A 17,106-nucleotide genomic window follows, 5' to 3' on the forward strand; every position below is an offset into this window, starting at 1 on the left:
CAAAGCTGGAGATTACTGGTCCTCAAGGTATTTGGTAGCTCTATCCCATCATGGGTGCAACACAGTACATTTTTCAACAGCAGTTTTCTTTTGTTACCTGACAAACCAAACCAAGACTTCTAGTCTTAAAGAAACACACAACAATCCTACAAAGTCTAGGAGAGGGTCCTATGCAGCTAGATGCAAGTACACTTCTAAAACTTTTGTTTCTAAAGTTCTTGATTTCCAACACAAATTGCACTTTAACTGAAAGTTTGAAAATAATATTCTGACTCTTTCCCCTTTATTTTTTTTTAAAGGAAATAGTTAACAAAGATCTGGTGATTATTCATTTATATCAAGAAGTGCCAGTTCTCTTTTAAAATGTGCAGACTTTGCAAGTTTAAAAATGATAAGTGAGTCTGTAAAATATAATTTTAAAGTAGTGGTTCCCACCCTACACACACACACACACACACACACACACACACACACACACACACACACACACACACACACACACACACACACACACACACACACACACACACACACACACACACACACACACACACACACACACACACACACACACACACACACACACACACACACACACACACACACACACACACACACACACACACACACACACACACACACACACACACACACACACACACACACACACACACACACACACACACACACACACACACACACACACACACACACACACACACACACACACACACACACACACACACACACACACACACACACACACACACACACACACACACACACACACACACACACACACACACACACACACACACACACACACACACACACACACACACACACACACACACACACACACACACACACACACACACACACACACACACACACACACACACACACACACACACACACACACACACACACACACACACACACACACACACACACACACACACACACACACACACACACACACACACACACACACACACACACACACACACACACACACACACACACACACACACACACACACACACACACACACACACACACACACACACACACACACACACACACACACACACACACACACACACACACACACACACACACACACACACACACACACACACACACACACACACACACACACACACACACACACACACACACACACACACACACACACACACACACACACACACACACACACACACACACACACACACACACACACACACACACACACACACACACACACACACACACACACACACACACACACACACACACACACACACACACACACACACACACACACACACACACACACACACACACACACACACACACACACACACACACACACACACACACACACACACACACACACACACACACACACACACACACACACACACACACACACACACACACACACACACACACACACACACACACACACACACACACACACACACACACACACACACACACACACACACACACACACACACACACACACACACACACACACACACACACACACACACACACACACACACACACACACACACACACACACACACACACACACACACACACACACACACACACACACACACACACATATTTTTCTGAAAAATAGCAAGCAAAGGAATGCATTGAACATGAAACTAAATGATTAAAAACAAAAGAAATATTTTAAACGGCATCTGAGATGGAGTTAGAATTGAGATTGCCTTAGCAGAATTAACATGAAATTGAATGAAACTACACTATAGTAGCATTGTTGAAGTCAGAAATAGTAAGTCATGTCAACATTGCAGAGGTGGTATTCAGCAGGTTCTGATCAGTTCTGGAGAACCGGTAGTGGAAATTTTGAATAGTTCAGAGAACCGATAAATTCCACCTCTGACTGGCCTCACCCCCATCTATTCTCTGCCTCCCAAGTCCCAGCTGATCAGGAGGAAATGGGGATTTTGCAATAACCTTCCCCAGGAGTGGGGTGGAAATGGAGATTTTACAGTATCCTTCCCTTGCCATGCCCACCAAGACACACCATGCCCACCAAGCCATGCCACACCCACCAAGCCACGACCACAGAACCGGTAGTAAAAATATTTGAATCCCACCGCTGCAGCATTCATAAATAATACTTTAAAAGTGGACTGTTTGGGCAAGTGTAGATAACAGGCAATAATATCCTTTTGATTAGGATACATCTGAAGGCTGTATTACAGGGGTGAAATCCTACTGGTTTCGACCGGTTCGGGTGAACCGCTAGAGATTATGGGCATCAGTTCACTGATCTGGTAGTAATTACTCCTCTTTTGCCCCACCCACGCCTGGCTGGTCGCCACTCACCTCTTCTGGCCTCTCGATATTCCACAGAATTCAATGTTAAATGCAGCAGAGAGAATGCTAACTTTTCTCCCTCCATTCACAATGGAGCTGCTGCAGCCTTTTTAAGGTAGTCCCCAGGAGGGAGGGGGATGGGGTGGGGGAGCAGCTGGAAATGGAGCCATTTTTGTGAAAGGCAGGAAAATGGGAAGGGGGATTTTCCTTCCTGTCATCCATTCCTCAATCTTAGCACAGACTGAGGGAAGGATTATTTCCCTCCCCATTTTCTTGCCATTTGCGACAAGGAGTGGCTGGGAGGGGAGGGACCAGTGAGGAACCCCTCGATGTGAGTAATGTTGAGTTGGTCACACCTACCCAGTCACATGACCTACCCCCCAACAAGCCACACCCACAGAACCAATAGGGGAATTTTTTTAATTTCACCCCTGCTGTATTACATAACCTGTGTGCAGTGAAAAAGTTTTCCAAAATTAGGGTACATTTTCTATAAGGCTAATCCAAAGAAACACCAGGAAAATAAATTACACACCCAGGAGAAATGCAATAAGAACTAAAAAAATATATCTATGGGTTCAAGCCACAGGCTTATCTAAGGTAGTCTCACATTTGGCACCACACATTGGCCAAATGGATACATTTGGGAAGTGAGCAAGCCCATCTGGGGAATAAATAGCCCCTTCCACTGTCTCTAATATTAACTATGTTTAATAGTAACTAATATCTAAGGCATGCTGCCTATAATAGTAACTAATATCTAAGGCATGCTGCCTATAATGGAAGAGGTAGCAAAAAATCATAAATATTGATAGCCAAGGACAGACTGATGTTCCATGAACATGGCCAGTTTCTTTTTAAAATCATCCCAATTGTCTGCCACCTGCAAGAGAGAAAGAAAGAAATGTCCTTGTATATGTTAACTAAGCCTTTTCCTCCTTCCTTCCATGGGTCCAATTACTGTAATATTTTCTCGTAGGAGAGCTGTTGCAGTTCATTATCCTTTTCAAGACCTTGTTGTACTTTCCTAGCTCTGTAATATCTTAAGATGTGATGATCTGAATTCCAGGTTGGGGTTAAAATGTGGTCTCTCTAGATTTGTTTAAGGCCTATTATATAGTCCTACATTTCATAATGTTACTTACCTCACCAGGAAGAGCATAATGGATGGGATGATGAAAATGAAGATGGCAGAGAAATATAATACCATTTGAAATTTCAAGTTACTGGAAAAAGAAGCCATGAATGTGGAGCATAAAAACTTAGCCTGGGTACAAGTTAATAGATTGTCCTCCCAAACAGTATAGAATTTATTGGCCAAGTGTGATTGGACACACAAGGAATTTGTCTTTGGAGCATATGCTCTCAGTGTACATAAAAAGATACACTCATCAAGAATCACAAGGCACAACACTCAGAGACAGTCATACGGTACAATAAGCATTCAATTCATACTAGGAAACAATCAATATAAATATAAATCACAAGGATATAAGCAACAAAGCTACAGTCATGTAGCCACAAGTGGGAGGAGATGGGCAACAGGAATGAGGAGAAGACCAACAGCAATAGCAATGCAGCCTAGTTTGACAGTTTGAGGAAATTATTTGTTTAGCAGTGTGATGGGGGTTCAGGAAAAAACTGTTCTTGCTTTTTAGTTGTTTTGGTGTACAGTGCTCTATAGCAGGGGTCTCCAACCTTGGTCCCTTTAAGATTTGTGGACTTCAACTCCCAGAGTCCCTCAGCCAGCAAAGCTGGCTGAGGAACTCTGGGAGTTGAAGTCCACAAGTCTTAAAGGGACCAAGTTGGAGACCCCTGCTCTATAGCGTCATTTTGAGGGTAGGAGTTGAAACAATTTATGTCCGGGATGCCACATTCTCAGACTTCCCCTTTCTCTCCAGATCTCCAGGGATGAAGGAACAAACGATCAAGTCTATTAAGTACAATCTTAAAAAGCAAACTATGGAATTGTTACGCTAAAGTAAGTAGCGCTTGCACGATTATGTAAAAGTGACACAACTTTATTAAAGAAGATCCTCACATTAATTGGAAGGAGAAGGCCAAGTTATTCTCCCTTTGGAAAGTTTAAAGGGTTTTTTTTTTTTAAAAAAATTTTTTATTATTTTTTTTGCAACAAACAAACAAAAAGAAAATACATTATTACACCCTTGTGCTATACATAAAAGGAAGATTTGGGTCTTCGGATATATCCTCATGATTGCCAAAATCCACGTTCTCGAGGTACAGGTACTGAAGCGTCCAATGTTCCAAGCGCAAAGTCCACAAATGGTTTCCAAGTCTTCCAGAAAATATCTTCTTTATACACACCACTTCTAATTTTAATATCACATGTCATTTTATCATTTAAAGCTAATTTCCACATTTCAGAATTCCACTCTTCTATTCTAAAAATCACATCTAGTTTCCAATATCTAGCTATTATAATTTTACCTATTATAATCATAATTCTAATCAATTCTTTTTCATATTTTGTTAATTCTATTTCCTTAATTACCAACAATAATATAGTTTCCACTCTCAATGTTATTACTTTCCCCATCATTTCAAATATCATTTTCTCCAATTGTTGCCAAAACTTTTAACCTTATCACAATTATACCACATATGTTCATAAGTCCCCAATTCCATCTCACATCTCCAACATTTTTACTAGTTTTTATCCATTTGTGACAATCTTACTGGAGTCAAATACCATTTCCAAACAACTTTATAATTGTGCTCTTTAATCCTTATAGATAAAGTTCTCATAATTCTACTCTTCCAATTCACATTCCAATCTGATTCTGGTATTTCAATATTAAGATCTTTTTCCCAATTTGTCCTCATCACTCTTTGTAATTTTTCATCAGAATTTATAATCTTATAAACCCTACTAACGAGTCCCTTTAGCCCAATTTCATCTTTCATAATCCGAGATACTAAATATTCAAATTCAGTTTCACATCTATTTATCGAATAATTTTCCTTTAGTTTTTTTGTCCATTTTTCTATCTGTATTTTTTCAAACCAACTTAACCCTAATTTTTCAATAATTTCTTTATTCCTCCTTTCATTTCCATAACTTTTATCCAATCTCTAATAATTTCTATATTTTCCTCTTTAATCACTTCATTACGTTTTATATTATTTTTAATCGGCCAAATTCCAGTTGTCTCCCCCAAAAAGATTATATCCGGAATTAAAATTTTAACAAATTTGTTCCACATTTTACTTAATCCCTTTAACCAATAACTTCTACTTACACATTTTAAATTTGCTTTATCTAAAACCACCTTGATCCAAATTTCTATATCCCTTAACTCTAAATCTCTCCAATATTTATCTTCACCTTTAAGTATTTTTACCACTATCCGGATACCATACGCACAGTAATAATTAAATAATTTGGGGATTCCTAATCCACCTTCCTTTTGATTTTGATACCACATTTTCTTCACTAATCTAGGTCTTTTGCCACCGTTGCAAAAATTTATCCAGTTTTTTCTGATATCCTTCAATATCTTTCTCTGTCAAATTTAGTGGTAGCATCTCGAATAAAAAGTTGAACTTGGGCAGCAACATCATCTTACACATTGCAATTCTACCAAACCAAGACAACTTTAAAATTTTATATTTATCTATCTTCTTCTCAATTTCGTTAATCACCACATCATAATTAAGTTTTTTTCAATTCTTTAACCTTAAGTGAAAGCACTATACCCAAATATTTCAATGTGTTTTTAATCCTTATCCCAAATTGCTCTTGCATATTCTCAAACTCATTACCATTACTATCCATCAATAATTCTGACTTTGTCCAATTTACTTTCAATCCTGTCATTTCCTCAAATTCTATCAAATGCTTATATATCTTTTTCAGATCTTTCTCTACATTTTTCAAAATAATTAAAGTATCATCCGCATACAAATTTATCTTATACCCCTTATATCCTTCTAATTCTTCATCTTTTCTATCATTTTGTCAATATTTCCATAGCCAATAAAAATAATGTTGGGGACAGGGACATCCTTGTCTCGTACCAGCTTCTAATTTTATCTCTTCAGTTAATATTCCATTCACCTTCACTCTTGCACTGCTCTTTTGGTACAATTTTGAAATAACATGTATAAACTTATTACCAAAGCCTAAAGCCTCCACAATTACTTTAATTGTTTCCCATTGTACAGAATCAAAAGCTTTAAAAATATCCAATGATACTATACCAATTTTATCACCATTATATTCAGCTACATCTATAATATTTAATACTCTTCTAACAATATCACTCATGTATCTACCCTTCACAAAACCTACTTGATTATAACTTATATATCTATCTATAAATCTATTTAATCTATTACTTATAATAGCAGTAAATATCTTTGCATCCTGATTAATTAAAGAAATGGGCCGATAGGACTCAATCCTTTCTAAATCTTTATCTGGTTTAGGAATTAGGGATATCACCGTTCTATTCCATGACGAAGGTACTTCCCACCATGTAATATTCCATTGAATAATTTTTGCAGTCTTGGTATTATTAATTCTTTAAATTCTTTATAAAACTCAACAGGTAATCCATCCTCACCTGGAGCTTTCCTAATTTTAATTTTGTATTATTCCATTAATCTCATCTTGTGTTATATCTTCTTCCATCAATTCCTTATATGTTTGATCAATTTTCACCACATACTTTTCTAAATAGCTTTGCAATTTTCCCGATTAATTGGTTTCTTTGAATATAGATTCTGAAAAAGTTTCTAACCACTTCACATTTCTCTAATTTTATAACATCTTATACCTCTATCATCTATCAAAACTCCAATTTCTCTCTTCTCTCTTTTATCTTTCGCCATCTTTGCCAATAATTTAGAATTTCTATTACTAAATTCAAAAATTCCTATTTAAAAATCTCAAATTTCTTTTACTAACTCTGTATCTTCTTCTATCATTTTATTTCTTAACATATTAAGCTCCTGAAGAATTTTTTTTCTTTAGTAAGCAAAATTGATTTTCCAATTCTTTAATCTGATTTTTATCTCTTTCCATTTTAATTTTATAATTTTTATATTTCCTACTTGATAATTTGATACTCTCCCCTCTAAACACCGCTTTCATCGCATCCCAAACAATTTCAAATTTAACCTCCCCCTTATCATTTAATCTCCAACTTTCCTCCAATTTTTTAAGTATCCATTTTTATCCTTTTCATTTTATACAATTTCTCGTCATATCTCCAATAGCTTCTTTTTCTCAAAATTAAAATCTAAGTCCACCATAACTTCTGCATGATCAGAATCTTTAAAATTCCCACATCTACCTTATCCACATTATTCAACAAATCTTTAGAAAGAAAAATATAATCAATTCTAGAATATGTATTATATATCTTAGAAAAAAGTGTATACTCTCTCAATTCCTTTAACCTCTCTCCACACATCAACCACGCCGTTTCGAAGCATCCACATATTTAAAATCCCCATTTTATTTGCTCCTCCACAGCGGGTGGGATTAGTACTGTCTATTTTATCTCTGATTAAATTAAAATCCCCAGCCACAATTACTTTCCTACACTTTCATTCTCCAAAATTTTGTTATTTTTCAAGAAATTCTCTTTGTTTTCATTCGGTAAATATAAATTAACAAGTGTCACTTTTTCCTCATTAAGATTTCCAACAATTATTACATATCTTCCATCTTCATCCAAAATTACCTTATGTTTTCAAAGTACACCCTATCTGATATCAGTGTTGCAACTCCTCTAGCTTTTGAAGTTCCAAATGCTTTTCATATATTTGCATACCTTTTATATACATTCTATTTGAATCTTCAGATTTCTGATGGGTTTCTTGTAAAAATAAAATGTCTGGTAAATCCTTTTAATCTTAAACTCCAATCTTCTTCTTTTAATCTGATTCCTGTACCCTTCACATTCCATGACATTATTTTTATAACTCCCATTTAAAATATAAATTTTTAATCCTATCCCGCATCTTCCTTTCTGTGCCCCCACCACCCGACATTAAACTACCATATAAACAACAATAAGAAAACAGAAAAAAACAAAACAAAACAAACAATAAAATACAAACAATCTTCTTCCCCACATCCTCATCGGTTTCGCCTCTATAAAGAGAATGGGGAGAGGGACGTGCCAATGCCGGGCACTTCTTTCGGGCTGTCTATTTAAATTCATCACTCAAAAAAAGATAGCGATGACCCGCATTCAGCTTCATATTTTCCAAGACTCTTATCTGCTTCTTCTCCTACTGTATCCTCACGACTCTTCTTCTGTTCAACCAACACAGGTGATATTTCTTTCCTCTTTAACCCTTTAGAGTCTTGCCCTCCAATAGCCCCTTTTTCTTCTTCTGAGATTGATGTTTCCACGTATGTTCCACCCATCTGAAGCATTTGATCTTTTATCTCCATTAAATCCTCCATCTCAATCAGTCCAAGCTCCCGTAAATATAATAATGCATCTATATCTGGGGTGATTGTACGCATCCTTCCTTTATAAAAAAATTTCAATTGTTGTGGTGGCCTCAATTGTATTTAATTCCATTATCTCTCAAAACTTTTGTAATTGGTTTTAAAAAAAATCTCCATGCCCTTTCTTCTCTTGATATATCCGGGAAGACTTGAATAGTCTTCCCTTCAAACTTCAAAGCATCTCCCAACTCTCTTAACTTGGCCATAACTTCCAACTTATCACCAAGATTTGCGAACCTGACAAGCACATTCCTGTTAGAACCATTTTGCCTTCTATATCCAATTCTAAAACACTTGCCAGGTCTGCTATTGTGAACGTAAGTTGCGTATCCAAATCATTAATCCATTTCAAAACCCGCTGTTTCAATTTATCTTCCCTTTCTTCCGAGATTCCTCTAATAACAAAATTATATTTCCTCATCTCTTCTTCCAAAAGACAAATTCTCTTATCTTGCTGCTCATTTCTATAAAATATTTTGCCAATTTGCCGATCTACTTTTGCCTCATGCACATGCAGCTGCTCCATTTCATCTTTAATCATTGTCATTTCCTCTTTTTGTTTAGCAAAGTTATCATTCATATCTTGCTTTAAATTTTGCACTTCGGATGTCAGTTTAAATGTCAAATTATCTATACGCTCTGATAGTGCTGCTATTTTTTCCCCAATTTTATTTAAAGCTGCAGCAATTTGCTGCGTTTCTGAAAGTTGTTGAGTCATTTTGAAAAAAAAAAACCAAAAATTTCTCAAACTGGGATTCCAATTTTCAAAGAGTCTTAGTGAAGATCAAAGGACAGCAGTCAAACCAATTTTACAGAGGGTCTTGATGAAGATCAAAGGACAGCAGTCAAACCAATTTTACAGAGGGTCTTGATGAAGATCAAAGGACAGCAGTCAAACCAATTTTACAGAGGGTCTTGATGAAGATCAAAGGACAGCAGTCAAACCAATTTTACAGAGGGTCTTGATGAAGATCAAAGGACAGCAGTCAAACCAATTTTACAGAGGGTCTTGATGAAGATCAAAGGACAGCAGTCAAACCAATTTTACAGAGGGTCTTGATGAAGATCAAAGGACAGCAGTCAAACCAATTTTACAGAGGGTCTTGATGAAGATCAAAGGACAGCAGTCAAACCAATTTTACAGAGGGTCTTGATGAAGATCAAAGGACAGCAGTCAAACCAATTTTACAGAGGGTCTTGATGAAGATCAAAGGACAGCAGTCAAACCAATTTTACAGAGGGTCTTGATGAAGATCAAAGGACAGCAGTCAAACCAATTTTACAGAGGGTCTTGATGAAGATCAAAGGACAGCAGTCAAACCAATTTTACAGAGGGTCTTGATGAAGATCAAAGGACAGCAGTCAAACCAATTTTACAGAGGGTCTTGATGAAGATCAAAGGACAGCAGTCAAACCAATTTTACAGAGGGTCTTGATGAAGATCAAAGGACAGCAGTCAAACCAATTTTACAGAGGGTCTTGATGAAGATCAAAGGACAGCAGTCAAACCAATTTTACAGAGGGTCTTGATGAAGATCAAAGGACAGCAGTCAAACCAATTTTACAGAGGGTCTTGATGAAGATCAAAGGACAGCAGTCAAACCAATTTTACAGAGGGTCTTGATGAAGATCAAAGGACAGCAGTCAAACCAATTTTACAGAGGGTCTTGATGAAGATCAAAGGACAGCAGTCAAACCAATTTTACAGAGGGTCTTGATGAAGATCAAAGGACAGCAGTCAAACCAATTTTACAGAGGGTCTTGATGAAGATCAAAGGACAGCAGTCAAACCAATTTTACAGAGGGTCTTGATGAAGATCAAAGGACAGCAGTCAAACCAATTTTACAGAGGGTCTTGATGAAGATCAAAGGACAGCAGTCAAACCAATTTTACAGAGGGTCTTGATGAAGATCAAAGGACAGCAGTCAAACCAATTTTACAGAGGGTCTTGATGAAGATCAAAGGACAGCAGTCAAACCAATTTTACAGAGGGTCTTGATGAAGATCAAAGGACAGCAGTCAAACCAATTTTACAGAGGGTCTTGATGAAGATCAAAGGACAGCAGTCAAACCAATTTTACAGAGGGTCTTGATGAAGATCAAAGGACAGCAGTCAAACCAATTTTACAGAGGGTCTTGATGAAGATCAAAGGACAGCAGTCAAACCAATTTTACAGAGGGTCTTGATGAAGATCAAAGGACAGCAGTCAAACCAATTTTACAGAGGGTCTTGATGAAGATCAAAGGACAGCAGTCAAACCAATTTTACAGAGGGTCTTGATGAAGATCAAAGGACAGCAGTCAAACCAATTTTACAGAGGGTCTTGATGAAGATCAAAGGACAGCAGTCAAACCAATTTTACAGAGGGTCTTGATGAAGATCAAAGGACAGCAGTCAAACCAATTTTACAGAGGGTCTTGATGAAGATCAAAGGACAGCAGTCAAACCAATTTTACAGAGGGTCTTGATGAAGATCAAAGGACAGCAGTCAAACCAATTTTACAGCTTAATCAGCGCCATTTTTTCTCCACGTCGGCAGAGAAAAAAAAAAAAAAACCAGCTTGAACTTCAAAACAAAGTCCTTTTTTTGTTTTCTGTAATATAAACAAGCTATTAATTTCCTCTCAAAAGAAAAATAATTAAAAAAAAATTATCCACCTAATAAAAGCTTCTTCAGCCAGTCAGCCAGTCAGTCCAGCACAAAAGATCGATCTCTTCAATTAAAATTCTTCTCATTAGCAAATTCAGTCTTTGATATTCCTTAGCCTCAGCATTTAACACAGAACACGATAATTATAATAAGGAAAGCAAAAGACAGCAGTTTATTCCAAACTCATTGTATCTGCCAGTTCGGTCATCCCACGCAGTAAAAACTCCTTAATTCAAGCAGTTTCAGATGACCTACCAGTTTTAAATTCAGTCTGCTGGGCTATTAACACTTCCACTTCATGATTTATTAACTTTCATCCATAACGGTGCATTCCAAACAGCATTAATCCTCATAAATCTTCATTATTAAGCCCTGTGAAGTGAAGGAAAGGTCCTTACCCCACCACGGTCATGGCCACGCCCCGGAAAGTTTAAAGGGTTAACTCTGCATAAACAATACTGTATATATGGTTGCAGGTTTTATAAGATTTTCCCCATGTCCTATGGGACCTACTTTATTTATTTATTTATTTATTTATTTGATTTATTTATTTATTTATTTATTTATTTATTTATTTATTTATTTATTTATTTATTTATTTATTTATTTATTTATTTATTTATTTATTTATTTATTTATTTATTTATTTATTTATTTATTTATTTATTTATTTATTTATTTATTTATTTATTTATTTATTTATTTATTTATTTATTTATTTATTTATTTATTTATTTATTTATTTATTTATTTATTTATTTATTTATTTATTTATTTATTTATTTATTTATTTATTTATTTATTTATTTATTTATTTATTTATTTATTTATTTATTTATTTATTTATTTATTTATTTATTTATTTATTTATTTATTTATTTATTTATTTATTTATTTATTTATTTATTTATTTATTTATTTATTTATTTATTTATTTATTTATTTATTTATTTATTTATTTATTTATTTATTTATTTATTTATTTATTTATTTATTTATTTATTTATTTATTTATTTATTTATTTATTTATTTATTTATTTATTTATTTATTTATTTATTTATTTATTTATTTATTTATTTATTTATTTATTTATTTATTTATTTATTTATTTATTTATTTATTTATTTATTTATTTATTTATTTATTTATTTATTTATTTATTTATTTATTTATTTATTTATTTATTTATTTATTTATTTATTTATTTATTTATTTATTTATTTATTTATTTATTTATTTATTTATTTATTTATTTATTTATTTATTTATTTATTTATTTATTTATTTATTTATTTATTTATTTATTTATTTATTTATTTATTTATTTATTTATTTATTTATTTATTTATTTATTTATTTATTTATTTATTTATTTATTTATTTATTTATTTATTTATTTATTTATTTATTTATTTATTTATTTATTTATTTATTTATTTATTTATTTATTTATTTATTTATTTATTTATTTATTTATTTATTTATTTATTTATTTATTTATTTATTTATTTATTTATTTATTTATTTATTTATTTATTTATTTATTTATTTATTTATTTATTTATTTATTTATTTATTTATTTATTTATTTATTTATTTATTTATTTATTTATTTATTTATTTATTTATTTATTTATTTATTTATTTATTTATTTATTTATTTATTTATTTATTTATTTATTTATTTATTTATTTATTTATTTATTTATTTATTTATTTATTTATTTATTTATTTATTTATTTATTTATTTATTTATTTATTTATTTATTTATTTATTTATTTATTTATTTATTTATTTATTTATTTATTTATTTATTTATTTATTTATTTATTTATTTATTTATTTATTTATTTATTTATTTATTTATTTATTTATTTATTTATTTATTTATTTATTTATTTATTTATTTATTTATTTATTTATTTATTTATTTATTTATTTATGTTTTTATATGCCTGTAAACCGCCCTGAGTCCTTTGGGAGATAGGGCGGTATATAAGTTTAAATAATAAATAAATAAATAAATAAATAAATAAATAAATAAATAAATAAATAAATAAATAAATAAATAAATAAATAAATAAATAAATAAATAAATAAATAAATAAATAAATAAATAAATAAATAAATAAATAAATAAATAAATAAATAAATAAATAAATAAATAAATAAATAAATAAATAAATAAATAAATAAATAAATAAATAAATAAATAAATAAATAAATAAATAAATAAATAAATAAATAAATAAATAAATAAATAAATAAATAAATAAATAAATAAATAAATAAATAAATAAATAAATAAATAAATAAATAAATAAATAAATAAATAAATAAATAAATAAATAAATAAATAAATAAATAAATAAATAAATAAATAAATAAATAAATAAATAAATAAATAAATAAATAAATAAATAAATAAATAAATAAATAAATAAATAAATAAATAAATAAATAAATAAATAAATAAATAAATAAATAAATAAATAAATAAATAAATAAATAAATAAATAAATAAATAAATAAATAAATAAATAAATAAATAAATAAATAAATAAATAAATAAATAAATAAATAAATAAATAAATAAATAAATAAATAAATAAATAAATAAATAAATAAATAAATAAATAAATAAATAAATAAATAAATAAATAAATAAATAAATAAATAAATAAATAAATAAATAAATAAATAAATAAATAAATAAATAAATAAATAAATAAATAAATAAATAAATAAATAAATAAATAAATAAATAAATAAATAAATAAATAAATAAATAAATAAATAAATAAATAAATAAATAAATAAATAAATAAATAAATAAATAAATAAATAAATAAATAAATAAATAAATAAATAAATAAATAAATAAATAAATAAATAAATAAATAAATAAATAAATAAATAAATAAATAAATAAATAAATAAATAAATAAATAAATAAATAAATAAATAAATAAATAAATAAATAAATAAATAAATAAATAAATAAATAAATAAATAAATAAATAAATAAATAAATAAATAAATAAATAAATAAATAAATAAATAAATAAATAAATAAATAAATAAATAAATAAATAAATAAATAAATAAATAAATAAATAAATAAATAAATAAATAAATAAATAAATAAATAAATAAATAAATAAATAAATAAATAAATAAATAAATAAATAAATAAATAAATAAATAAATAAATAAATAAATAAATAAATAAATAAATAAATAAATAAATAAATAAATAAATAAATAAATAAATAAATAAATAAATAAATAAATAAATAAATAAATAAATAAATAAATAAATAAATAAATAAATAAATAAATAAATAAATAAATAAATAAATAAATAAATAAATAAATAAATAAATAAATAAATAAATAAATAAATAAATAAATAAATAAATAAATAAATAAATAAATAAATAAATAAATAAATAAATAAATAAATAAATAAATAAATAAATAAATAAATAAATAAATAAATAAATAAATAAATAAATAAATAAATAAATAAATAAATAAATAAATAAATAAATAAATAAATAAATAAATAAATAAATAAATAAATAAATAAATAAATAAATAAATAAATAAATAAATAAATAAATAAATAAATAAATAAATAAATAAATAAATAAATAAATAAATAAATAAATAAATAAATAAATAAATAAATAAATAAATAAATAAATAAATAAATAAATAAATAAATAAATAAATAAATAAATAAATAAATAAATAAATAAATAAATAAATAAATAAATAAATAAATAAATAAATAAATAAATAAATAAATAAATAAATAAATAAATAAATAAATAAATAAATAAATAAATAAATAAATAAATAAATAAATAAATAAATAAATAAATAAATAAATAAATAAATAAATAAATAAATAAATAAATAAATAATTCCACACACCGGGACAGCACTTCAACAGCTTCATTGGGGTGGCCTGGGGTGGAGAAGTACAGCTGGTATCTCACCCCAAAGCCACTGATGATCTCACCCCAAAGCCACTGATGATCTCACCCAACGGCTTCATATAGATGTTGAACAGAAGGGGCGAGAGAACAAGTGAGGTCCCTCGCGGTCGACCTCTGCCCCCCTGTCAACACCGTCTGCGACCGGTCAGAGAGATAGGAGGAGAACCACCGATACACGGTGCCTCCCACTCCCAGTCCCCCCAACCGGCGCAGCAGGATACCATGGTCGATGGTATCAAAAGCCGCTGAGAGATCTAATAGGACCAGGGCAGAGGAATAGCCCCTGTCCCTGTCCCTCCAGAGATCATCCACCAATGCGACCAAAGCTGTCTCCGTGCTGTACCCGGGTCGGAAGCCGGACTGGAACGGGTCTAGATAGATGGCTTCATCCAGGTATTGGGGTAGCTGTCGCGCCACAGCACTCTCTACAACCTTCGCAACAAAGCGAAGGTTGGAGACTGGACGATAATTACCCAAAATAGCTGGGTCCAGGGAGGGCTTCTTGAGGAGGGGTCTCACCACCGCCTCTTTCAAGGCGGCAGGGAAAACCCCTTCCAACAAAGAAGCGTTGATAATCTCCTGGAGCCAGCCTCGTGTCACCTCCTGAGTGGCCAGTACCAGCCAGGAAGGACACGGGTCCAGTAAACATGTAGTGGCGTGAAGTCTCCCCAACAACCTGTCCACGTCCTCAGGAGCCACAGGGTCAAACTCATCCCAAATGGACTCAACAAGACGTGTCTCCTCTCCCTCGCTTGGATCATCCCAATTTCGGTCCAGACCATCCCGGAGCTGAGCGATTTTATCGTATAGATAACCACTAAACTCCTCAGCACGTCCCTGCAAGCGGTCATCCAGCACCTCCTGATGAAGGAGGAGGAGGAGGAGGAGGAGGAGGAGGAGGAGGAGGAGGAGGAGGAGGAGGAGGAGGAGGAGGAGGAGGAGGAGGAGGAGGAGGAGGAGGAGGAGGAGGAGGAGGAGGAGGAGGAGGAGGAGGAGGAGGAGGAGGAGGAGGAGGAGGAGGAGGAGGAGGAGGAGGAGGAGGAGGAGGAGGAGGAGGAGGAGGAGGAGGAGGAGGAGGAGGAGGAGGAGGAGGAGGAGGAGGAGGAGGAGGAGGAGGAGGAGGAGGAGGAGGAGGAGGAGGAGGAGGAGGAGGAGGAGGAGGAGGAGGAGGAGGAGGAGGAGGAGGAGGAGGAGGAGGAGGAGGAGGAGGAGGAGGAGGAGGAGGAGGAGGAGGAGGAGGAGGAGGAGGAGGAGGAGGAGGAGGAGGAGGAGGAGGAGGAGGAGGAGGAGGAGGAGGAGGAGGAGGAGGAGAACCACCGATAGGTTCCGTCTCCCTGCGATGGTGGATGGCGGTTCGGAAGTCTAGTCGAAGGAGAAAATGATCGGACCATGACATCGGTTCTGTTACTAAATCATCTAATTCCAGATCATTTAACCACTGACCAGAGATATAAATCAGGTCCAGTGTGCCTCCCCCCATGTGCGTGGGGCCATCATTTACCCGAATCAGGTCCAAGGCCGTCATGGAAGCCTGGAACTCCCAAGCTGCAGTCGATAGCAAGCCAGCCGATGGCAAGTTGAAA

The sequence above is a fragment of the Ahaetulla prasina genome, chromosome 1 (genome assembly GCF_028640845.1).
Source record: "Ahaetulla prasina isolate Xishuangbanna chromosome 1, ASM2864084v1, whole genome shotgun sequence".
Lineage (NCBI taxonomy): Eukaryota > Metazoa > Chordata > Lepidosauria > Squamata > Colubridae > Ahaetulla > Ahaetulla prasina.